The sequence below is a fragment of the Dasypus novemcinctus genome, chromosome 6 (genome assembly GCF_030445035.2).
Source record: "Dasypus novemcinctus isolate mDasNov1 chromosome 6, mDasNov1.1.hap2, whole genome shotgun sequence".
NCBI lineage: Eukaryota > Metazoa > Chordata > Mammalia > Cingulata > Dasypodidae > Dasypus > Dasypus novemcinctus.
In genome coordinates, this window is record NC_080678.1 from 45189566 (window position 1) to 45215502 (window position 25937).

The window sequence follows — 25937 nt, forward strand, 5'->3', positions numbered from 1 at the left end:
AATATAGAGCTGGTATAGACAAATGAATGCAAAAGAACATTACAGTATTTGAACAATAATTACCCAGTACAATTGGCAAATTGTCCCTATGATGAGTAATCTGAAATTTTTTTAACACTTGCTTTTAATTGAAAAAAAAATTTCAAAGGAAGCTTATTAAGGAAAATGGAACTTCAAAGGAGAACCAAGTCAGTAAGATTGGCATTAGAACAGGATGGCCCTTTAAAGACCTTCTGGATCAGATGATCTCTAAAATATAGGTGACCCAGAAAGTGGATGCATGAATTGATTTCTAATGACATTCCATACAGTTATAAAGAAGCACAGCATAGCAAAAAGGACGACCTACAGAGTACTACATAGTGTGTGATTCTATTTATATAAAATGTAAATATAAATCAATTTGTATAGATAAAATTAATTTACTGGTTATTTAGGATGGGGGAAGGAATGTTAAGGTGTTGGAGACTTTCTTTTTGGAATACTGAAATTGTTCTAAAATTTTTGATCTGATGAACGTATAACATTGTGATTATAATCAACCATTAATTATATACATTGGATAGATAATACTGTACGTGAATATATCTCAATAAAACTGTTTAAGAAACAAATAAATAATTGTGCAAGAGTATACAGAAATAGTAGTTATGTAGTACAGGAGAAACATAGACTGACAGGTGAGGAATTTTCTTGTTTCTTTGTCTATTTCTTGTCTATTGTTATTACTATTGAGATAGTGAAAATGCTCTTATAATGACTGAAGTGATGAATGCTCAAATATGTGATTATATCAAATACTATCAGCTGCACAATTTGGATGAATTGTATAATTTACATATATATACCAATAAAATTCATTTGTCTTTTAAAAAACTCATGGCAGTATGTCAAAGGAATTCAATCACTAGGAGACAATTTTGACATCAAGATCAATAATATTAATAATGGATTATACCCCATTGAATAAAATGTAATCCATGTGTTTTAGGTTTAGGCTTTTATATGAGAAATTTCTTTAGACTAAAATCTTACAGTTCTGAAACTGTGAAAATGTATAAATCAAGACTTGATCAGAAATGCTGTCTCACCAAATTGGAACGGAGGACAATCTTTGTCTTCCTCCATGCCAAAAATCCAAATGGCAGCCAAGCTCTGCTTTCTCCTCCAGGCTCAGATTTGCCCCGGTCTCAGCTGCAGGCAATCAGGCACTTGGCTTAACTCTTCCTGGGTCTTCCCTCTTCAGCTTCAGCTGCTTGGCTGGTTCAAACCTTTGGGCTCTCTCTCAGCTTCTTGGGGTCTTTCTCCTTCTACAGCTGTAGGCAACCCTGGAGTCCTTTCTCACATGACAGGATAAAATATCAGCTGGTCTTTTCCTCTGTACTTCTGCTTTCAGTTCACTGCTACTATAGGACTCCTCCAAGAGAGCAGAAACCCAACCTGGATCATACCTCACTGACATAGTCCAATCAAAGAACCTAAAGTGAATTAATGAAAGGCAATCTAATCAAAGTTCTCTAAACTGAATCTAAACCAATCAAGAGGCTGCAAAACCTACAGGAATGGAGTAGTTCTAAGAACATGATTTTCCTGGGTTTCCTCTAAATACAGCAAACTCACACCATGTTCCATACTAATAAAATAAGCGAATGAATTGACAACTTGTTGAGGAATGGATTGTTACATCTACTTCATTTCAAAGAATCTAACCACAAAATACTTCTTAACTATGAAGGTAAGAAGAGTAACTTTACAGTAAAGTGGACTACTAGACACTATTATTATCATAAAGAAATAATCAAAGTGAGCAACTTCCAGTACGAAACAGCGAATTGGTTATCTCCTAATAGGAAGGAATGAGAAAAAAATCATCATTCCTGACAAAGATGCACCAGCTGCATCTAATCATGAAGAAACACCAGACAAACTAAATTCAGAGGCATTTTCTAAACACAACCTATATCTCTTCGAAGTGGAAATAGAGGTCAAGGAAACACAGGAATTTTTCACAGTGAAGTTGATGAAAGAGATATGATGACTAGTTGCTGCACTTGATTCTGACCTGGATTCTGAAATGAAACAGGACATTCAATGATGCTTATCAGTGAAATAAGAATAGAGTCTGAGAATTAGCCTGTCCTAATGTATCAATATTAACTTCGTAAACAAATTCTTTGTACATATATTTTAACTTGTGCAGGCTTGTAATTTCTGAACATATAAGGTTATATATAAGTAAGTAAAGGCATAATTAATATATAAATGTAAATGTATACGTAAAATTTGGATGGAATTCTTTAAAAAGAAATTGTTCGAGTCCAAATACCAGCCAAGCTGAGGTCTACATTACTTAATGATAATGGAGGGCCCACACTGATATCCTCCTGGCCAGCTATGAGGACAGTGATGGGAATGCTCTTCCATAGAATTCCCCGAAGAAGAGGTGGGGAACCTGGATTCTAAGACAAGGTTTCTACTGATTCACTGATGATACTCTGCCTTTCTGAGTAACCAAACCCACATTCCTAAAAGAAAGGATAGATTAGACTACTGGATAATGGAGAGCCTTTCTGTCTCTTAATTATTTATGATTCTTTCATTCTATAAAACGAGAAGGAGTCAAGCAAGACCCTCAGCAGAGGAAGAAGGAGCAGGGCACCAACACCCATCTCTTGGGGAACAAAATGCTGAATCTAAAGAGAGCCGTGGCATATATTTTGCCCCAAATAAGAGAGTGTGGTTCTTTTAGAATCTGCAGCTAGGAGTTAAGCAGCACAAGAACTGTTCTCTTTATCATGGATGAAGAGATCAGTGACACCTGGTATAGAAGTTCTAAAAAATTTACAGAACTGGACTTTTCTGACCCCCTGAATTAATCAACTGGTGTTACAATTATTTACTGGATCAATATTTACTTGGAAAGTCAGTAATTAAGATGAGTCAAAAATACTGAATCTTACTACACACTCAGTGAATTTTAGTGCCCCCTGTTGAAGTGATTGCAGACTTCAAGGAAAGCATGCAAGAGTCAGTGACATGAGTTGCAGCCTCGGTGCTACTCTCTGCAGACTCTGGGTACTTGGCAAGGCACGGAATTGTTGAGATCCAGATTCCTAATCGTGCAAATGGATATATGTTTACCTTAGGAAAAGGTACTTGAGAGAATCAAAGAAATATGATGGATGTGAACATGCTCTGTAAAATGACCATCTCCCTGTAAACAGGAGATATAAAACATTTTATAAATAGTAACACAGTTTTTCCATTAGCAATAGACCATAAAATAACTGCATGCCAATTAGAACATATGATGTTATCTTCACAGAACAGATCTTTAGACACATTCTGCCATAAGCCACAAGGTATTACCCCAGGTATGGATTCCATCTTATGACCAGGAATGTTTTTCCCTCTCAAGTCTATCGACTCTACACACTGTGTTTGGTCCATATTGAATTCTTGACTGATTAATGAAGTCCTTACCTCCCATCAAACCATTGTTCTTTAAATAATCTCTCTCTTCACTGTCTGATAATTCGTTCCACTTTTTCTGACAACAAAAGACCAAATCAGCAACTGAAGCACCTGTGCCTGCAGATGCCTGGGAGGTGGGGAAGCCATAATCTCTCCAGTCTCCCTTCTCAGTTTCTTTTAAACAGGCTCTTCTCTCAGTTGTGCTGAGCAAGTTCACCTCTGCAGTGAGGGAGAGAGGGAAAACTCCAGTCTTTACATTTTCTTGAGACCCTGTGGCCTGGAGTCAAATGAAGTGATTCCATTTACTGTTCACCCTGTAAATTAAGAAGAGTTAATGGTGTATTCATTCAGTGTAACTACTGTCTTGGAAGTTTTGTTTTCTTTTGCTAAAATTGTTGTCAAGACAGCTAGGGTATAAGAAATAGTACACAATGGACTTCAGATTATCTAAGTTCAAATCCCAGTTTTGGCACTAATGAGCTGTGTGATACTGAACAGGTCTCTTGCTCTCCCAGGGATTCCTCTTCCCTCTTTTGCTATTTGGAGTTTGGAGTTGAAGGAGTTACTATTGAAAGGAGTATGAGTTTACTCAGCTCTTATTAATAACTTCATGGAAATTGATCATTCAAGATGTATTAATAATGGTCAATGTTGGCTATTTTTTATTTAGGCAGCTGTGATGTCAGCAGAGTACATTAAAATATTTCACAATGCTTCCATTTTCAAGGGAAAAAAAGAATGTAGTGTTTGATAAAGCATAAAAGGAGAGACATTTTCAATGAAATACATAGAATACACAGATTACTCTCAAATCAGATGTTCCCAACTAATAGTCTGAGACGTGAGAAGGTTGAGCAATTTTCTTGATCAAACCATTTACTTCAGTAACCACCTAGAGTGCTGTTCTTTTAATTTAAATATATTTAACAATATGTGGACCAATTAAATATTTAAATCATATTAAATTAATTAAATCATAATCTCGAGGTTATAGCCTGGGAAAGAAGGAAAGCAAGACAAAATAACAATTTCTCAATATTTTCAGTGGACCAAAGTTCATTCAGAAATGTTTTTAGTGAATCTAGCTGACTAGATACTTTCTAAGGTCCAAGAGTCACAATGTGAATTGGTAGAGAGTGCTGTATATACCTTTGGACTGACATTCATAGTTGCCTTAGTGAGAAGAAAAGGCTCCAATGGATCTAGTCCTGGTCCTGGTGCTCTGCCTCTCCTCTTTGCTTCTCCTTTACCTCAGGAAAATGACATATGGGAAAAGGAAGCTCCCACCTGGCCCCACTCCTCTCCCAATTATTGGAAATATCTTATCGATAAATACTAAAGATATCAGAAAATCCTTAAGACATGTAAGTATGCTTTAAACTCCTCCATTTCCTTGCAAAAGGTAAGTAAATTAACTCCTGAGAGGAACCAATATACATACTTGGAGGCAATGTATTAAAAGAGATCATTGTAAAGTAAAAGTTCCCCTTTAGATTGTTGGTTTTTGTTGCTTTGTGTTTTTTTCTTGCATATCAGAAATAGTAAATGAATTAATGCATATTATGGGAAGAGAAAATGTAATGCATTGTAAGGTTGAGTGATATTTACAAAATGGTCCAGAAGCAAAAGTAAAGAGTGTGCTGCCTTCCATTGTTTCACAGTCTTGGCTAAGATTTTCAGTCTTAGGTGAAGCTAAAAGAAGTGTTCTTATGATTGCAGAGTTCATTCTAATAAGTCATCCACTGTCTAAATCCTTTGCCCTTTTCTGGTTAGCCAATATGATTAAGTTTGCCTGAGAAAGCCGAGTACACCTAATGTAAGGAAATAACCATGGGAGTTCAGGACCAGCATGATTGATGAAAGTGAGAGAACTAATCAGTCAAGGGTACTGGGTGGGAACAGAATCCTTTTGGACGCTGCAAGAAGCTGCTACCTGTGGCCTATGAAGGCTGCAGTGTGGAAGAAATCATTTTTCCAGGACATGCTGTGTGTCCTGGCACAGCCCCCGTGGAGAACATTCTCTTCTCTGTTAGCAATACCAGTAGAAATATAGTTCTCTAGTCTTTATCCCAGAGCTACTAAACAGAATCCCCACAGGAAGAGGATCCCAGGTGACCCTAATGCAGTCAGGTGGGGTCTGATCAAAATAGGTATTGAACCAGGAGTTAAAAATGCTTTTTGACCTGAATCTAAGGAGGAACTGGAACCAACAAATGAGTTTATATGGCTATGAGTCCCCAAAAAGAGCCGGGAGGTTATCAGAGGGTCGCCCTTATAAACAGCTGAGCAGAGTCCCAGAGACAGATAAAGTAGATACAACCCCAGGTATTGGTTCTGCTGAGGGCTCCAGAGACCCACAGGTTCTATGGTCATGGCAGATGGAGTTCAGTGCCATCTCAGTTGGCCCTACTTTAGAGTTTATGTTTCTGTGTGATGGAGCTGGACTCAGATGTGATCTTTGTTCACAACCCTCACCTGTTACTTTTACTGGAACTGTCGTTGGTGCTAGGGTTTAATGTATACCCAGGGGACCTGAATCTCTGGACTGACCATGTGATAGCTAGAACCTGAGACTCAACAGTCTTCAGGTCCTACACTCTGGTTTATTGGACTTACCCCACTCAGCTAACATGGAAGTGAAGAAGGTCAACCACCACACCAGGGAGCCAAGAGTGCCTACAGCTGAAAACAGGAGAATTGCATCCAGCATCCAAATGGAATCTAAGGCCCCTCTTGATATAGATGTGGAGTGGACACAACCATTCCAAGGTCCACAGGATGGAGGAATAGAGTATGGATTAGAGTGGACTTACTGATATTCTATTCATGAACTACTGGGATTAGTAATCGAAGAAAATGTGGCATTGGTGTGGAGAAAGTGGCCATGTTGGCTGCTGGGGGTAGGGAGTGGGAGGAAGAGATGAGATGTGGCGGCATTTTTGGGATTTTGAGTTGTCCTGGGTGGTGCTGCAGGGATAGTTACCGGACATAGTATGCCCTCCCATGGCCCACTGGGTGGACTGTGCGAGAGTGTGGGCTATGATGTGGACCATTGACCATGAGGTGCAGCGGTGTTCAGAGATGTATTCACCAAATGCAATGAATGTCTCATGATGATGGAGGAGATTGTTGTTATGGGGGGAGGAATGGGATGAGGAAGGTGGGGGGTATATGGGGACCTCATATTTTTTTAATGTAATATTAAAAAAATAAAGACAAAAAAAACTTTTAAAAAATAGGTATTGAGGATAAATTCATCAGGTAACAGAGGCTGATCAAACAGGGTTCAAGTGTGGGTCTTGTATTTATTAGAGAAGAGAGCGTGGATACAACATTTAAATTCCTAAACCTCAGTTTCTTTATCTGCGAACTGGAACTAAATAAAGATGGTAAAGTAAGCGATAATGCCAGGGATGTCAGAGACCCTCCATAAATAATCATCATGCTGATACATAAACTTCATAATATTTTATATGGCATATGGCAGAATACAAACACCAACAGATTGATGAAATCATCCTGCCTCTATATGCACAATATGTAGACCAAAATAACCACTCCTTCCCAATATTTATGTTTCCTTACCATTTCCTAGCTCTCTGAAACCTATGGCCCTGTGTTCACTCTCTATTATGGCATGAAGCCTACTGTAGTGTTATATGGATATGAAGCAGTGAAGGAAGCTCTGATTGATCATGGAGAGGAGTTTTCTGGAAGGGGCAATCTCCCACTGGCAGAAAAATCTTGTAAAGGAAAAGGTCGGTATATGTGCGCCTGTGTTGGGCAACGATGATGGGAGGGGACGTGGGGGATTGAAACAGAGACTTGAAGAGCCCCTCAGCACAGCTTGGTCCATAGCATTCTTCTCCACTGTCAGCATCCCGGATGTTGTTGAGGATCTCCTCCCTAGTGTCCATTTCCCCTCTTTGTAGGAGTTATTTTCAGCAATGAAAAGACATGGAGGGATCTCCGACGCTTCTCAATCATGACCCTAAGGAGTTTGGGGATGGGGAAGAGGACCATTGAGGACTGCGTTCAGGAGGAAGCCCACTGCCTTGTGGAGGAACTAAAAAAAACCAAGGGTGGGTGAGACTTTCTGCTCTATCCTTGACTTTCTGAGAATGCCCTCTTCTCTATTGACATCCTTGGAGACCTTTCAGGGGCAGCTAAATCTTGCCTATAGGTCATGGGATCAGCCCTCAGGTGGAGGAGGTTGGATTTAATGCAGAGCCCCAAGGGAGCTTTAGTGTATCTTTGCTTTTGTGTTGTCTGTGTGTGTGTGTGTGTGTGTGTGTGTGTGTGTGTGTGAATGCATGCTTGAGGATAAAACGTGGGTATGCAAATCTCATTTAATCCTTCTCCATCATGAGCAATGTCTGTTTACTTGCAATTGGAATATCATGAAAATAGTGTGGTTTTTGGTTTGTTTGTTTTTTGGATAGAGGTTTCTGAATCTCAAGTCCCTAAGAGTTATAGGTCCATGTTTCTCTCTTATCTTCATGTGGGTTACCTATTCCAGAGAAAGGTCACCAGGGAGCACTTATCCTTGGACACCATGGGAACAGTCTCATCATGGACCTGCAGGGCATGAAACAAGTGACATGTGCTTTTCCTCAGTAGCTTGACTGAGGGTTTCCTCCAAGGCCCAGGCCTGCAGTTCTGCCCAGTTATGATGCTTACCTGTGGGGTTCCCAGGGGAACGCTCACCACTCTGACTTCCCTGTAACTCCAGACTATTTGTAAACTACTAACATGAATTTTTTAACGTTACTCACACTTACACAACTGATTTATATAACAAAAGAAATATATGCTAAAGCATCATTCTCTACAATAGACAAAAACCAGGCTATCAATTCTAGGATGTATGATTTACTTAGCAGGTTTATCAACTATTCTTACTAATATTCACCCTGTCTTGCATAGTATAAGTTGTCCCTCTTTGCTTCTTAGCTTATCTTTCTCATCCACTTTACTGAATTTGTCTTAAAATGTTCATGGTAATTATTTATCCCACATCCCCAGCTTTCCTGACCCGTGAAGTCCTTATTGCATGATTCTGACTTTCAAGTGGGATTCCAAATTACCTTCTTTTTCATTCCCTCCTTCAAATGAAGTGAAAGGAAAGAGAGAATATTAGGTTTTAGCTTTGAGTCTCACATACACAAAAAAATCCCAGAGGCTTCTAAATTAGCCTTCATGTCCCTAGCTAAAATACAACCTTTCCTGAAAGCTTAGAGCCCTGGAGTGTTTCTGATCTCACCTGCAAAGGGTATAGGAGCAGCGATCACAATGGGTTTCTACACGACATTGGGTTCAAGTTATATTTAATTATTTTATAGATATGAATTTGGACTTTCTGCATATAAAGTTTATTGAACATTCATAAATATCGATTCATATACACATCCCCCACAAAAAAAATTAACTTTTCTCTGCCTTAAATTTTTTAATTTTTAAAATGATGGAATTGAGCAAAATCATGTTCAGTTTTAACATACATTAAGTCATACAGATTTCTGTTGATCATTAATATTGGGCAAAACCTCAGAAATTTACAGAGGGTAGCTTTACCAAATAAATTAAATTTTGGGTTTGATGGGTGATGACAAACAGCACTAGATCAGGAACTCTTGTTTTCCTATATTAAAATGAAGAAAGAAAAGGACGGCATTCATGGATTTAAAATTGTTGCTTACACATACTTGTTATTGAAGTTAGAAAAAAAATTTCTTGACTTCCTTTTTTTTTTGTCTTTATTTTTTTAATATGACATTAAACAAATATGAGGTCCCCATATACCCCCTACCCCCTCACCCCACTCCTTCCCCCATAACAACAACCTCCTCCATCATCATGAGAAATTCATTGCATTTGGTGAATACATCTCTGAGCACTGCTGCACCTCATGGTCAATGGTCCACACTATAGTCCACACTCTTCCCCAGTCCACCCAGTGGGCCATGGAAGGACACACAATGTCCAGCAACTGTCCCTGCAGTACCACCCAGGACAACTCAAAGTCCTGAAAATGCCCCCACATCTCATGTCTTCCTCCCACTCCCTACCCCCAGCAGCCAACATGGCCACTTTCTCCACACCAATGCCACATTTTCTTCGATTACTAATCATAGTAGTTCATGAAAAGAATATCAGTAAGTCCACTCTAATCCATTCTCTATTCCTGCATCCTGTGGAGCTTGGAATGGTTGTGTCCACTCCACATCTATATCAGAGGGGCCTTAGATTCCATATGGATGCTGGATGCAATCCTCCTGCTTTCAGCTGTAGGCACTCTTGGCTCCCTGGTGTGGTGGTTGACCTTCACCTCCATGTTAGCTGAGTGGGGTAAGTCCAATCAACCAGAGTGTAGGAGTTGCTAGTCTGTTGAGGATTAGGGCCTGGCTATCACATGGTCAGTCAAGAGATTCAGTTCCCCTGGGTATACACTAAATCCTGGCACCAACTACAGATTCGGTAAAAGTAACAGGTGAGGGTTGTGAACAAAGATCACATCTGAGTCCAGCTCCGTCACCCAGGAACACAAACTCCAAAGTAGGGCCAATTGAGATGGCACTGAACTCCATCTGCCATGACCATAGAAACCGTGGGTCTCTGTGGCCTTCAGAAGAACCAATACATGAGGTTGTATCTACTTTATCAGTCTCTGGACTCTGCTGAGGTGTGCATAAGGGTGACCCCTCTGATAACCTCTTGGCTCTTTTTGGGGACTCATAGCCATATAAATTCATTTATCTTTTCCATTTCCCCCTTTTCTTCAGGTCAAAAAGCATTTCTAACTCCTGGTATTATATGTCGACTGAGATAGTCTGCTGGTCTGAGTTGACCCTTTTATTCAAGGTCATTTTCTAGTTACATCATCAGCTGGTAGTTGGTAGTAATCCCTCGGCACCAGGAGGCTCATCCCTGGGAGTCCTGTCCCATGCTGGGGGGAAGGCAACACTTTTACATGCTGAATTTGGCTTCAAAACTGGCCACATTTGAGCAACACAGAGGCTCTCATGAGGTAACTCTTAGGCACCCTGCAGCTCTAGGCCTTGTTCTTATTTCAGGTGCACAGGCTTACAAGCATAGTCATTAGAATCAAGGGCTCATTGTTGGACCCTGCTTCTTTTTTGGTCATTGCCATTGCATTGGGGGATTGTTGCTATTTCTTTAGAGAATGTGATAGAGCTCCCCTGGCTAGGAACTCAGCACTCCCTAAGTTGTTGTTTTAAATTGTAACCACTATGAAAATATCCAAACATTTTTATGTACCCTGGATATATGCCCTGGAGAACTCCCTGCCAACCATGTGTCCCCTCTCAATAATATCCCACACCAGTATTCCTCCATTGCCATTGTTGAACCTCTCTGTGATCGAAAGCATCTTCAAAAATGAAGTCCAATATATCGCCAGGTTCCATTAATAGTAAAATGGAATATAGTGATTAGTTTAAAGGTTAGATATAGAATACATATCAATTTAGAAAGATTAAGGTAGAAATAAATTGGGGTATCAAAAAATTTAAAAATTTAAAGTTTCGTTTTTGATGTTTTGCCTTCCATCACTGCAATAAGTATTGCCCTGTATGCAACTTTGCAAGGCAACTTCTTCTGTCTTTTCCTCAGTGTCTATGTCCTTTTTCTTTTTTTTCCTAATTATTAAGCTTGTCTTCACGAAAGTTATAGATCACAGTAATTCATATATACAATATACAGTACTCCCACATATCTAACATAAAACCTTTTTCCCTTCCACAGCAATAATTGTTTTACATATTCATACTGTATTTACTGAAACTGTTGTACAGATATTGAGACAATAGCATTCAAACAAGGTAACAATGGGTTTATGTTGTGGTTTATATTTTAGGTTATACAATTTTCTAAAATTTTACTTATCTTATGTTTTACATTATGACTTACATTTTAGCCTATCAGTGCCTATTCATTTTTGGTGTAATTTAACATGTTTTATATCCATCCTTGCGTACTCTTTTGGAACACTTCTATTGCCCACACAGTTACACTTATTCCATCTATTCAATACCTCTTTCCCCTCCCCTTAGGGCCCATGGTGACAATCAATCTTCATTGCTTAAAGGGCCATATTCAGAGATACTTGCAACAGTGTTGAGGGATTGACATGCTCAGCTGCCCGAATGCACTGGGAGCCACCAATTCTCTCAAGAGATACAATTCCCTCTATTTGAGAACATCAGTCCTCCCCAGCATGAGGGTATACCTTCACTGTCATTATATGGGTCTCCATCCAATGATACAACCCACTATGGCAAAATGAGCACTCACACACTCCCTAGAAGCCTGTCCTGTGTCAGATTATCCCGTTTAAGCATCTTAAACAGGTAACTTTCCTTATTATATTTTTGAAAAAGTTTTCTCAGGATTATACTCTCAACAAAATACCTGACAATCTCCTATGTTCATATGTTCCCCCACACTCCCCCCAATTTCTTGGGCAATATTACCCATCCTCCCACCCCTAGTCCCCCTCAAGCCCACAAAGCCCCAAAGTAACCCTATGCCTTAATTTTATACCTTCCTTGTACAAATACTTACCTCCAGCTTATCATACTTACCTCCAGCTTACCAGGTAGGTGTCAGCCTACATCCTTCCTCTACCCAAAAATTTACTTTAAGCCTATCATCCAGTCTCTAGCTCTCTGAGGCAGCTTGGTTTACTTATTTCATATCATTAAGGTCATGTAGTATTTGTCCTTCAATGCTTGGATTGCTTCACTCAACATAAGGTTCTCATGATTCATCCATGTTATCACATGTGTTTGTAGTGTATTTGTTCTTAAAGCTTAAAGTATTCCATTGTATGTATATACCACATTTTATTTATGCATTCATCTGTTGATGGGTATTTGGGTTGATTCCAACTTTTGGCAATAGTGAACAATGCTGCTATGAACATTGGTGTGCATATATCGGTTTGTGTCCTTGTTTTCAGTTCTACAAGGTATATACCCAGCAGTGGAATTGCTGGGTCATATAGCAAATCTATAGCTAGTATTTTGAGAAACTGCCAAACTCTCCTCCAGAATAGCTGGATCCTTCTGCATTCCCACCAGCACTGGATGAGTGTTCCCATTCCCCCACATCCTTCCAGCATTTGTAGTCTTCTATTTTTTTCATAGCTGCCAATCTAATGGGAGTAAGATGGTATCTCATTGTAGTTTAGATTTGCATTTCCCTAATAGTTACAGATTTGGAGCATTTTTTCGTGTGCTTTTAGCCATTTGTATTTCTTCTTTGGAGAAGTGTCTGTTTAAATCTTTTTTCCATTTTTTAAATGGGTTGTCTTTTTTTTTTTTTTCAAGTTATAGGAGTTCTTTATATATGCAGCTTATAAGTCTCCTATCCGATACATGGCTACCAAATATTTTCTCCCATTGTGTAGGCTCTCTTTTCACTTTCTTGACAAACTCGTTTGAGGTGCAGAAGGCTTTAATTTTGAGGAAGTCCATTTATGTATGTGTTCTTTTGCTGCTCGTGCTTTTGATGTGAAGTTCAGGAAGCCATTTCCTATTACAAGTTCCTATAGATGCTTCCCTACACTGCTTTCCAAAGTCTTTATGGTCTTGGCTCTTATATTTAGGTCTTTGAGCCATCTTGAGTTGATTTTTGTATAAGGTGTGATTTGGTAATCCTCTTTCATTCTTTTACATATAGATATCAAGTTCTCCAGGCCTCATTTGTTCAAAAGGTCATTCTCTCCCAGTTGAGAGGGTTTGGTGACTTTATCGAATATTATATGAATATATACATGAGGATCTATATCAGAACTCTAAATTCGGTTCCATTGGTCATTGTATCTCTCCTTGTTCCAATACCATGCTGTTTTCCCTACTGTACCTTTGTAGTATATTTTGAAGTCAGGTAGTGTGATTCTTCCAATTTCATTTTTCTTTTTCAGTATGTCTTTGGTTATTCAGAGCCTCTTTCCTTTCCAAGCAAATTTCATAGCTAGTTTTTCTAGTCCATTAAAGAATGCTGTGTTGATTTTTATTGGGATTGCATTGAATGTGTAGATCAGTTTTGGTAGGGTAGACATCTTAATAATATTTAGTCTTCCTATCCATGAACAGGGAACATTCTTCCATTTATTTAGGCCTTCTTTGGTTTTCTTGAACAGTGTTGTGTAGTTCTCTGTGTATAAGTTTTTTACATCTTTAGTTAAATTTATTCCTAGGTATTTAATTTTTTAATTGACTATTGTAAATGGTATTTGTTTCTTGATTTCCTCCTGAGCTTGCTTATTATTGGTGTATAGAAATGCTACAGATTTTTTTGCATTGAACTTATAACTTGTGATTTTACTAAACTCATTTATGTGTTCTGGAAGCTTTGTTGTAGACTTCTCAGGGTTTTTTATATATAGGATCATGTCATCTGCAAATAATGAAATTTTGACTTCTTCCTTTCCAAATTGATCACCTTTTATATCTGGTTCTTGCCTCAGTGCTCAAACAAGTACTTTTAAGATAATATTAAATAGAAGAGGTGGTAGTGGGCATCCTTGTCTTGTTCCTGATCTTAGAGAGAAAGATTTTAGGATTTCGCCATTGTAAATGATGTTGGCTGTGGGTTTTTCATATATACTCTTTATCATGTTCAGAAAATTTCCTTGTATTCCACTCTTTTGCAGCATTTTTAATTAAGAAAGGATGCTGTATTTTGTCAAATGCTTTTTCTGCATCTGTAGATATGATCATGTGATTTTTTTCCTTCAGTCTGTTTATATAGTGTATTACATTGATTGATTTTCTTATGTTGAACCATCTTTGTATACCAGGAATGAATCCCACTTGGTCATGGTGTATAATTCATTTAATGTGTTATTGAATACAGTTAGCAAGTATTTTGTTGAGGATTTTTGCATCTAGGTTCATTAGAGAAATTGGTCTGTAATTTTCCTTTCTTGTGGAGTCTTTGTTTGTCTTTGGTACTAGGGTAATGTTGGCATCATAGAATGAATTAGGTAATGTTCCTTCTCTTTTGATTTTTTGGAAGAGTTTCAGCAAGATCAATGTTAGTTCTTTCCAGAATGTTTTGTAAAATTCACCTGTGAAGCTGTCTGGCCCTGGGCTCTTCTTAGTTGGGAAGTTTTTAATGACCGATTCGATCTCTTTACTTGTGATTGGTTTGTTGAGATCGTCAATTTCTTCTTTCATCAACATAGGCTGCTTATGTGCTTCTAGGAATTTGTCCATTTCCTCTAAATTGTCATTTTTGTTGAAATGTAGTTTTTCAATGTATTCTCTTTTGATAGTCTTTATTTCTGTGGGGTCAGTGGTGATATCTACTTTCTCTTTTCTTATTTTGTGTATTTGCATCTTCTCTCTTTCTTTCTTTGTTAGTCTAGTGGAGGGTTTGTCAATTTTATTGATCTTCTCAAAGAACCAGCTCTTGGGGTTTTTTTTTTTCTTTTCAAGTGCTTTCTTAATTTCTATTTCATTTAGTTCTGCTCTTATCTTTGTTATTTCTTTCTTTCTTCTTCCTGTGGGGTTACTTTGTTGGGTTTTTACTAATTTCTCCAAGTGTGCAGTTAGTTCTTAAACTTTTGCTCTTTCTTCTTTTTTCATGTATGAATTTATGGGTATAAATTTCCCTCTCAGTACTGCTTTTGCTGCATCCCATAAGTTTTGGTATATTGTATTATCATTTTCGTTAGTTTCAAGGTAGTTATTAATTTCTTTTAAGATTTCCTCCTTGACCCACTTTTTTTCTAAGATTATGATGTTTAATTTGCATATCTGGGTGTGAAATCTGGGCCTCTGGCCCTTGCAGATTTCCTCCTTCACTCCACTGTGGTCAGAGATATTATTTTGTATGATTTCAATCTTTCTGAATTCATTGAGTCTTTCTTTGTGGCCTAGCATATGGTCTATCTTGGAGAATGATCCATGTGCACTTGAGAAAATATATATCCTGCTGTATTTGGGTGTAATGATCTTTATATGTCTATTAGGTCCAACTCCTCTAATATACTGTTCAAAGTTTTTGTTTCTCTTTTGAGATGTTCTGTGCAAAGTTGATAGTGGTGTATTAAAGTCCCCCACTATAATTGTAGAGGCATCTATTCTTTCACTTAGTTTTTCCCATGTTTGCCTCCCATATTTGGCGGCACCCTTGTTAGGAGCATAAATATTTATGATTGTTTGTTCCTCTGGAAAGATTATCCCTTTCACTAATATGTAGTATCCATCTTTGTCTCTCACAATTGTTTCACATTTAAAGTCTATTTTGTCTGATATTAATATAGCTACTCCTGCCTTTTTTGGTTATTGTTTGCTTGTTAGATTGTTTTCCAGCCATTCACTTTCAACCTCCTTGAATCCCTGGGTCTAAGATCTGTTTCTTGTAGACAACATATAGATGGGTCATATTCCCTTATCCAATCTTCCAGTCTGAATCTTTTGACAGGTGTATTTAATCCATTGACATTCAGCATTATTACTTTCAAGGAATTATTCATGTTAGCCATATTTTGATTTGACTTGTGTTTGTCATATTTTGTTTGTTTTTTTCCTTCCCTTTTTGTCTTTTTTGTTGCTCTTACAGTCTCCTCCATCTCTGCCTCTCCTGTTTTTTTCTTACTTCCTGCAGAATTCCGTTTAGTATTTCTTGAAGGGCAGGGTTCTTGTTGGCATACTCTTTTAATTTCTGTTTAGCTGTGAATATTTTGAACTCTCCATCACTTTTGAATGCTGCTTTAGCTGGATAGAGTATTCTTGGTTGGAATTTTTTTTCCTTTATTACCTTGACTATATCATACCACTTACTTCTTGCCTCCATAGTTTCAGATGAGAAATCAGCACTTAATTTTATGGAACCTCCCTTGTATGTGATTGTTCTCTTTCCTCTTTGCTGCTTTTAGAATTTCCTCTTTGTCTCTTGAGCATTGGATAATTTGACAAGTATATGTCTTGGCGTGGGCCTGTTGGGATTTATGGTGTTTGGTGTGTGTTGTGCTTCCTGGACGTGTATATCAATCTCCCTCAGTAGATTTGGTAAGTTTTCTGCCATTATTTCCTTCAACACCACTTCCATCCCCTTTCCCTTCTCTTCTCCCCCTGGGATGCCTATAATACATAGGTTTGTGCATTTTGCATTGTCATTCATGTTCCTAAGTCCCAGCTGGATTTTTCTATCTTTTTATCAATCAGTTCTACTATCTGTTTGATTTCAGATGTTGTACTGTCTTTCATGTCACTAATTCTCTCCTCTGTCTCTTCTAATCTGCTGCTATTTGCTGATAGTGTATTTTTTATTTCTTGAACTGTGGTGTTCATTGCCATTGTATCTGTTATCTTTTTGTGTATGACTGCAATTTCTTCCGTATTCTCTCCAAGTGTTTTCTTCATATTGTTAATCTCTTCCTTTACTTCATTAAGTTGATCTCTAATATATGTTTTGAGAGCTTTAATTACTTGTCCAATGTTCTGCTCCTCTTCCTAGTTTTTAGTTTGTTCATTGGATTCAGCCATGTTTTCCTGATTATTGGATTGGTTTGTAGTTTTTTGTTGCTGTCTGGTCATCATTTTATCTTGACACATTTAATCAGTTCCTTAGCTTCTTTGTCTAGTCTTGGGGATTAATTAGTTGTTGTTCATGCATAAGTGCTTTGTCTTCCCTTTGTCACTTTGTTCTTCTTACTCTATTTTCTTGTTGCTGGCTAAGTTCACTTTGAAGGAAAATATTAGGGCCAGAGAAAGCAAAATGAGTAAGAAAAAAATGTATAAAGTAGTATTGGTAAAAATTTTAATAGAGCAACAATGTGAGATCTAGGAGAATGGATATTAGACTCATGTAAGTTGTGTAGAGTTATAGCAGTAAGTAGAGTACCTATAGTGAAACAGTCAACTGAACATGGGAAGGAATATAGTATGAATTAAAAGGCCAGTGTTTTCATGAGAGAGGGAAAGAGAAAAGAAAAGTAATAATATCAAGAGCAGATAAAAGACAGAAAACAGAACAAAGGTATTAGAAATAAAAAGTCAGACAATTTGGGGGCCAAAGAAAGGGAGGTGGAATGTAAGAGAAACAGTAGATGATGGAGGATAGAAATATGTAGGGGAAAGGGGATAGTGTCAGTGTCCAAAATCAATACACACAGAAAGGAGGAAATGAAGGATGAGGAAACACACCAAATGTGAAGCACTCCCTGCAGCACGTGTTATGTAAAGAAAATAAAATAAAAAAGAAGAAAAGAGAGAAAAGAAAAAAAAAAGAATAGAATGGGTAGGCAAGGAAAAGGGGTGAAACAAGCAAGAAAAAGAAAAAGAGAAAAAACTAAATAAATGAAAAAGGACTTTGGGAGATAAAATGGGTGAAAAGATGGGGAGACAATGCAATAGTAGCAACCACGACAAAAAAAAAAAAAAAAAACCAATGTTTCAAGCTAGGAATCCTCTTTGCAGTTAAATAAAACACTTAGGGACGCAACCTACCCCTTTCTCCCTTCCTCACTTCTCTCTCTCCCAGGGCAGCAGGAAAGCTGCTTGAGAGGTCTGGTAGGAGATTCAAGCGGGTCCTTGTTGAAGTAACTCAATACAGAAGACTGTGACTCTATTTCCAGCGTGAGAGCACCTACACCTCACCAGAAGCTCCAAATATGCTATTGGAAGCTTGGATAGCATGTTCTACAGTCCCTTCCCCTTAAGTGTGCTAGGGGAGATCTAATTGATTTTCTGACTCCACCTTCTCCTAGACCAAGTTTCCTATCCCAGGACGTTTAGGTAAATTGGGCTTTCTCAGTAGATTCACCTCTACTTTCTTCCCAGACTCTCCCCAAGTCAGCTGGTACACTCCTCCAAGCTCAAGGAGAAAAAAACAAACAAAAACAGCAACAAAAATGTGGAGGTTTAGGGTAATCAAGGGCCTCAGAAGGACCTCAGGGCGTGGTGAATTTGGGAATGGGAAGTCCGGGATATTATAGACTCAAGGTGTGTGAGTCTGATGAGCATGGGCTACCAGCGTTTAGGGGGTACAGACCTGGGAACCATGCATCCAGTAAACATGGGGTTTGGGAACATGGCAACACAACATAGTTTTCAGGGATTGCTGCGGCCGGGCCGCCAGCACTAGCAGGAGGGGTCCTATCCACAACTTCTGACCTCTGTGTAAGAGACCCAAAATTCTACCTCTTGCAAGAATCTCTTCTGTCACTGTCTCACCAAATCGACATCCAGACACCTCCTGCCCTGCAAGCCCCTGAAACAGCCTGGTTCAGCAGGACTCCATCCCTACTCAGCCGCTTCTTTGCAGGAGAGATTATGAGGTGCACTCACTCAGATGCCATCTTGCCCCTCCTCACTATGCTTTTTTTTTTTTCGACAAACAAAATGTCTTCTCAAGTTTTATTATTTTAGTTTTTTTTCATACAAAATGGATAGTTCATCTTTTTAACATTTGTTATTTAAGATATTTAATTTACCTATAATCTTTTTCCCTTAAATCTCCAATCTGTTGTTCTCTGTATAGTTCCATCAACTGCCTACTACATTTTAGAATTGTTGAAGTGCCTAACTATCATTGTCCTTGCTGGATCAATGCTTAATTGTCTATAGTCTTTGTAGACAGAGGTTATCCTACAGTGATAGTTTGAATTTTTAAAAGTTTTAAAGAATGGCCCCTTTCATTCTTTTGTTTTTCCCCCCAAAGTTCAGATATGTTGGATTAGAAGGGTGTAAATAAAGGCAGTGGAGGTAAATGGGATATTTGCAGAACCATTATCCAACCAATTATGATGGTGTTCGAGGAAAAAAATGAAGTATTGACTCTGTGCATGCTGATTTTTTTTTACTTATAAAAAAGTTTCTAAATAGATAATGATTTGTAATTCTAAAATTAACTTTTCTTATTTTCCTGTGAGAGAAAAGAGTTTCCTAGGTGTATTTTAATGGTATTTTTAAAATGTTTCCAATTCTTCAGCATCATCCTGTGATCCCACTTTTATCCTTTACTCTGCTCCCTGCAATGTGATCTGCTCCATTATTTTCCACAATCTTTTTGATTATAAGATCATGAATTTCTTAACTTGATGGAAAAAATGAACAAAAACAGCAAGATTCTCAGCTCTGCTTGGACCCAGGTGAGACTAAGATCATTGTTTCCTGAAATACCTTGTATTCTCTTGTATTTCTCTTTTGTATGATCTCTACATTCTGGATAGATCAATTTGTGAAGTGAATGCTTGAACACCACAGTCCTGGCAGAGCTTGGTCACAAACATTGAGGAAATATAAGCAAGCTCTTTATTTTGCAAGAAAACCCTTGTCCAGAATAATGAGCTCAAATTCAAATCCTTTGGCTCTCTCTTCAGTTGTTTTTCTATTGAGCCTAGAGTCCTATTTCCATAAAGTACTTGGTGACTTCCCAAAACATGCCCATAGCACTCAGTGGAGACCTGAGACCTTTGCTGATAAGCTTCCATTACTGACAAAGCTAGTCTTCTTAAGAATTCTTCATCAAATTACTTGGCAGAAATATCCTAATTTAGGTGTTCAAGGAGGGAGTATGTTTGGGACCATGATGCCCTCAGGAAACACTGACTAAGTAGAGGGGAGTTCGTTGCTTCAGGTGGGATGCTAGTTGACAAGGTCACTGGGTTAGTGATTACAATATGATCCAGTATGCAGTATGAGCTGTGCAGAACTGGCCTGTCCTGCCCTCTGCCTACATGATAATTGTGTGATCTTAGCATAGTCACTAAGTGCACTGGTGCACAGCCACTTTATCTATAAAATGCAAAGCGGGGTTTTATGATATCTTCAATGTTTTAAAATACCAATTCTATATCTGAGGCTGCTAGATAGAAGTAGAAACAGCAAGTACTAACTTGGCACTCTATTTCAGGTTTCCCTAATTTACTTACCTGCCATCTTCATCTACAAAATAAGAATCATAGTAATACATGCATCCTTTATTTCAAAGTATAGGCAAGAATTTATGTAAAAAGGAGAAAATTGCTATAAAGGTATATTTAGATTCTAAAAATTATGTATGAGTTTAGGAAATGATTATTATCTTTGATCCACTGGTCAGAATTTTCTCCTTCAAATCTATCAGCACAGAGAATTCAGGGTAGAGTTGATTTTTTCCATCATTATAGCTCCAGTTTCTAACCAGAGTTTGGCATTGTGACATATATTCTTTCCTTAAAAGTTTTTATTACTTTCATAATGATTTTTGTTTCTATTTTAGATCTGCCATACTTTCCCCATTCTCATAGCTTGTTTCCCTGGGTGTCATAATGAATCCCTAAAAAACACTGATTGTATGAAAAGTTGTATTTTGAAGAAAATAAAAGAACACCAAGCATCCCTGGATATTAACAATCCTTGCGACTTTATTGATTATTTCCTGATCAAAATGGAACAGGTACAGTGATAATGATCACTCAGTTATTTGTTTGCTTATGTATTTTCTGATGCATTTTTTAATTGTCTTCATACTAGGGATGTTTACAAGATCAGACAAATAATGATAGACAAACATGTTATATCCCCATTGTGTGAATGGATCTGCACAAAGCATCGCGGAAGATTTTCCTGAATTGGTATATAAATACTAACTTTGACCCTGTTTTCTTAGGCACTAATAATCTATCAGAGGGGAAACAGAATGCCCAAATTCAGATGAAATGGAAGCAATTTAAAAAAACTTAGAAAATGCAAACTAGACAGTCATAAAATGAAGATGGAAAAGATCATTGCACAACATCTGTGGGAAAATGAGACTGAAGTGTTAACCACAGTTCAAGTGCTTTCCACACTCCCAACTTCAATTCCTGAGAATTCCTTTCAGCCAGTTCCTTGGCCATTGCATCTGCATTAACCCTAGTATATCTTTCTCTTTTATCCCACATGGGCAGTTAAGGCCCAAAGTCTTGGTCCTTATGTTTGCTGTGTCTCTTTCACTTGGATATTCCTACACCTTCTTGCTCTTGACCAATACCACACATCTCGAATAAAATAGCACTGGCTCTGCCCTGTAGGGTGAATTCATTCTCTGTATTTCATTCTAGGTTGTGCTGCCATACTATGTTTTGCATAATTTAAATTTCATAATGAGAGTGCAGGCAAAATTGGATCCCCAGAAATTCTTTAACAAAAGAAAATTGTAATCTCTTGAATTCAGGTTTATAACAACCTGCATGGTACAGCCCTAATTTATCTTTTTCTATCAATTATTGTTAGTCTGCAAGTAGGAGAAATCTTGGTTAATAAGGGCTTAAGAAATAGTGGGTTCATTTATCTCACATACAAAAGGTCACTTGGGTCAGTCCAAGGACAACACAGAGCCCTGGAGCATCCTGAAATGAGGTACCTTCCATTTTTCTTTACCATTCCTATATAGGCCTTCATATATATCTTCATATATATCTTCATATATATCCTCCTATCCCAAGATGATATCTGCCTCATCTCCATCTTCACTTCTGTGTTTTGACTAAGACATAAAGAGTAAGTGGTACCAACAGAGTTCAGCTTAGATCTCATTGGCATGAATTGTATTGCCTGGCCAACCAAACTGGGAAATGGAATTGGTAGGCAAGGTAGGCTTAAAGGAGTAGGAAATAAAGTTTGGAACAATGAACGTATTGTCTCTAATATATCATACAATACTTTTTCAAATCCTGTACTCTCCAATTTCTGTTTCCTTAATTTTAAAATAATCTTTGTTATTTTGAATTCATTATAATTAAATATGTGGGCAAATTAATTCATTTAATAGTTTCATCATATCATCCCCAGGAAAAACACAATCAGCACACTGAATTTACCATTGAAAAGTTGATAATGACTGTATTAGATATGTTTATTGCTGGCACGGAGACAACAAGCGCCACCCTGAAATATGGACTCCTGCTCCTGTTGAAGCACACAGAGGTCACAGGTATGACCACACAAGGCGGGTAAGGGGAATTTCAGAATAGAGGTTGGCAAGACACTGCTAGTGTACTCGATGTTCACTGTGTCCCAGAAAATCCATTACTACAGCCACCAGCTCTAACTTGTCCAAATTTGACTGATGAATAAAAATGACACCTTTGAATAAAAGGATGTTGAGTAGAAGGGATAAAGAACCTGTGGACAGTCCAAGTGCTGCAGCTCCAGTGCCCTCTCTGAGTTCCAGGGAGATGATTTGCTACAGGCATATTTGCATTGGCCTAGGTTTACATAAGGTTGTTGTTTGCACAAACAAACAGATATGTCCATATAGATCCAATGGTGAAATTTAATTTTAAAATGTGTATTACTTTAACACAAAATTATTTTTGATTTCTACTGTTCTTTCTGTAAGGACAGTAATTTCATAAGTTAATTATATACTACTTGTATTTTAAGACATCTCATTATTTCTATGCATTATACATCTTGTTCTAATATATATGTATTTACAAATTTATATAATGCCTATCATATAGGAAAGTTATCTGTAACTATATTATGGCAATTTGATCTCTACATCTAGGTGTACGTCCAGGTATAATATTAATGTTTATAATGATGTACGACACTTTCATAACATTCCTGTAAGCTTGAATTGCTATGGCAAATGTCCATTTTTCCCTGTTTGCCTCAGTGTTTACTTGTGTCTTATCAGCTAAAGTCCAGGAAGAGATTGACCGTGTGGCTGACAGACACCGGAGCCCCTGCATGCAGGACAAGAGCAGCATGCCCTACATGGATGCAGTGGTGCACGAGATCCAGAGATACATTGACCTCTTCCCCAGGAACGTGCCCCATGCGGTGACCCAGGACATTAAATTCAGAAACTACCTCATTCCCAAAGGAAGACTTGTTTCTCCTATCCTGCAACTCAGTGCAATTAAAGGGCTTGTACTTACCGCATGATTCCAATGCTCTCTACTCAGGAGAGATGTGGAAAATTCAACCATCATATCTATGACAGTTTGATGGATTTTGGATTGTTTCCAGTTTGGGACTATAAAGCTTCTTAACAAATTTTTATATCAGGCAGTCTGTGTCTTCTGGATTTGCTCTTCTTTGTCACTGTTTTTGCCACTGTTAGCATTTTACACCTGCAAATAAATTTTTATCAATTTGTCAAATTATGCAAACACTCAGCTAAGAATTTTGTTAGGGCGGCATAAAATCTATTGATCAAATTGAAAAGAATTGTGTTGTTTTTGACTTATTGAATCTTACAGTTCTTAAATATAGCATATGCTTGCAATTTCTTTGTGCTGCCTTTAATTTTCCTAATAATGTTATGTTCTCAGTACAGTGGTTTGAATACTTTCATTAGGCTTTTCCCTAGGTAGTCAATATTATTTCTTCTTTTAAATTAAGGTAGAAGTTTAAATCATTGATTTGAAACATTTTTTCTTTCTAATATAAGCATTTGAAGCTATAAATTTCCCTCTGAGCACTGCTTCGTCTGATTAACACAATTTGATATGTTATATGTATTTTTTTTTTCCTTTCCAGGACTTTTCTTTTTCTCTTTTTTTAATTGTCTTTTTAAAAAATATAAATAGATTACATAAAACATTACATTAAAAAACATAAGAAGTTCCCATATACCCCACTCCCCACTCCCTACCCTACTCCTCCCACATCAACATCACCTTTCATCAGTAAGGCACACTGATTGCATTTGGTGAATATGCCCTGGAGCACTATCACACCACATGGACCACAGTTTACATTGTAGTTCACACTCTTCCCCCAGTCCATCCAGTGGGTTATGGCAGGTATACAATGTCCTGCATCTGTCCCTGCAATATCATTCAGGGCAACTGCAAGTTCCAAAAATGCCCCTGATATTTTCATTTTCATTTACTTCAAAATATTTTCCAATTTCTTTTTAATTTTTTCCTTTTAAATTTTATTTTATTATTATTTTTGGAATTTAAAATTAATATTTAATTCCATTGCACAGATTTTTCTTTTTTTTTCCTTTTTGATAGTGGGGCCAGAGATTGAATCCAGGACCTTATATGTGGAAAGCTGGCACTCAACTATTGAGCCACATCAGCTCATCTGAGTTGGTTTTTTGTCCGTTTGCTTGTTGTTTTTTTGTTTGTTTTTAGGAGACACCCTGAATCAAACCCAGGACCTCCCATGTGGCAGGTGCCCAACCTCTTGAGCCACATCCGCTCCCCTGTACAGACTTTTGAAATGCTCCATTGCTCCCTAGCTCCAAAAAGACCACCACTAGAGAGAGGGTTCAAAGGTCTTTGAATCAATTGTAAAAGAAGCTCAGAAATCTGCTCCTCTGGAATGAAGCATTAAACAAAATTTAAACAAAATTTGTTTAGTTTCACAGTTATCTTGTGTTTATTGCTACCTATCTCTCAGGTAGCCAATTTAATTTTGCAAAGATGTATATGTCCCTAAAGTCTGTGGAAATTTTAAAAAAGAAAATCAAAATACAAAGTGAAATAATTACTTATTATGAAATAAAACCCCTCAGTTGTATTCTGTATTTAAGCATCCTTAATGGGAATGAAATATGTAGTCTTTAACTGCCATTTATTCTTTTACCCATGGAATATTTAGGAATGTTGTATTTAATTTCCAAATACTTGTGAGGTTTTCTGGGTATCTTTCTGTTACTGGTTTCTAATTTCTTTCCATGATAGTTAGAAAACATACTCTGTAGAATTTAAATCCTTTTCAATTTACCAGTTATCAATTGATCAAATCATTTGATAGTGTTCTTCAAGACTTACATATTCTTACAGATTTTCTGTCTACTTGTTCAATCATTTACAAAGAGGAGATTTGAAATCTCTAGCTATAATTATGAATTTGTCTAGTTCTCCTACCAGTTCTATTGGTTCTTGTTTTATTTTAGCTGCATACACTGTTAAGATTATTATATCTTTGTGATGAGTTAACTCCAGTGTTATTGTGAAATGAATGTTCTTATCCCTGGTAATCTGTCCTGTCTAATATTAGTATAGCCATCCCAGCATTCATTTCATATTATATCTTTTTCTATATTGTGTTTGTATACTGTATCTTTTCCAACTTTGCCCTTTTATTTGGGATTGGTTGTTTGTAGAAAGCATATAGTTTTGTTGGGTCCTGCTTTTTCATTCAACCTGACACTCTCTTCCATTGTCTACTTTTTGACTTGACCATTTATATTTCATATGATTTTTTAATGTTACTGTGTATAAGTCTGCCAACTTACTATTAGTTTTCTCCTTGTCACTTTAATTGTTTATTATTTTTATCTTCATACTTTTGGGTCATTTGTGTATCTGTAGGATTCTCTTTCATTTCAAATATTGACTTATTTGCTACACCTATTTTTTCTGCTGTTTGGCCTTTTTTTCGTTTTAAAAATAATTTTTGGAGCATATCATTCATACATGAACATACATAAACAATAAGTGTATAATAAAAGCTTTGAACTTATAAAATAAACATAATGTTGGAACTTTTTAA

The 25937-nt window shown here is 37.4% G+C and overlaps 1 pseudogene; it reads left to right on the forward strand.

Moving 5' to 3' along the window:
• Positions 1 to 4651: 4651 nt before the first annotated feature.
• Positions 4652 to 25937, forward strand: LOC101434218 (cytochrome P450 2C9-like; annotated as a pseudogene).